Below are 376 nucleotides of genomic sequence, written 5' to 3' on the forward strand. Positions count from 1 at the left end.
TGTCAGCACAGCTGCACCAAGGGTTGTCCCCAGGCCTTTGCCCAAGGGCAGAGACCCTGCAGAGAAGGGGCTGGCAGGAGGCAGCAGTCCCTTGAGGGGAACCCGAGCCTTTTGGGGGGTTTGCACATTTGGTACCCTGGGGAGAGGGCAGCCATGGGCCCCGTGCATTGTGAGCGGTGACTGGACGTGGCTGCCTGACCTCCCGTTCCCCGCAGGGCTCTGGTCTCTGAGCTACGCGCAGGAGCTGACCACCCCGCTGCACATCACCGCCAGCCGGGGCTACACCGACTGCCTGCAGCTGCTGCTGCGCCGCGGGGCCGCCGTCGACTTTGCACCGGGGGGAAAGACCGCCCTGCACGAGGCCTGCGCGGCCGCC

The 376-nt window shown here is 68.4% G+C and overlaps 1 pseudogene; it reads left to right on the forward strand.

The window, feature by feature from the left end:
• The window catches only part of LOC104539032, a 6,417-nt pseudogene that overhangs the window by 4,971 nt on the left and 1,070 nt on the right, over window positions 1-376 (forward strand).

This window comes from Mesitornis unicolor, unplaced genomic scaffold (assembly GCF_000695765.1).
Source record: "Mesitornis unicolor isolate BGI_N332 unplaced genomic scaffold, ASM69576v1 scaffold18874, whole genome shotgun sequence".
NCBI lineage: Eukaryota > Metazoa > Chordata > Aves > Mesitornithiformes > Mesitornithidae > Mesitornis > Mesitornis unicolor.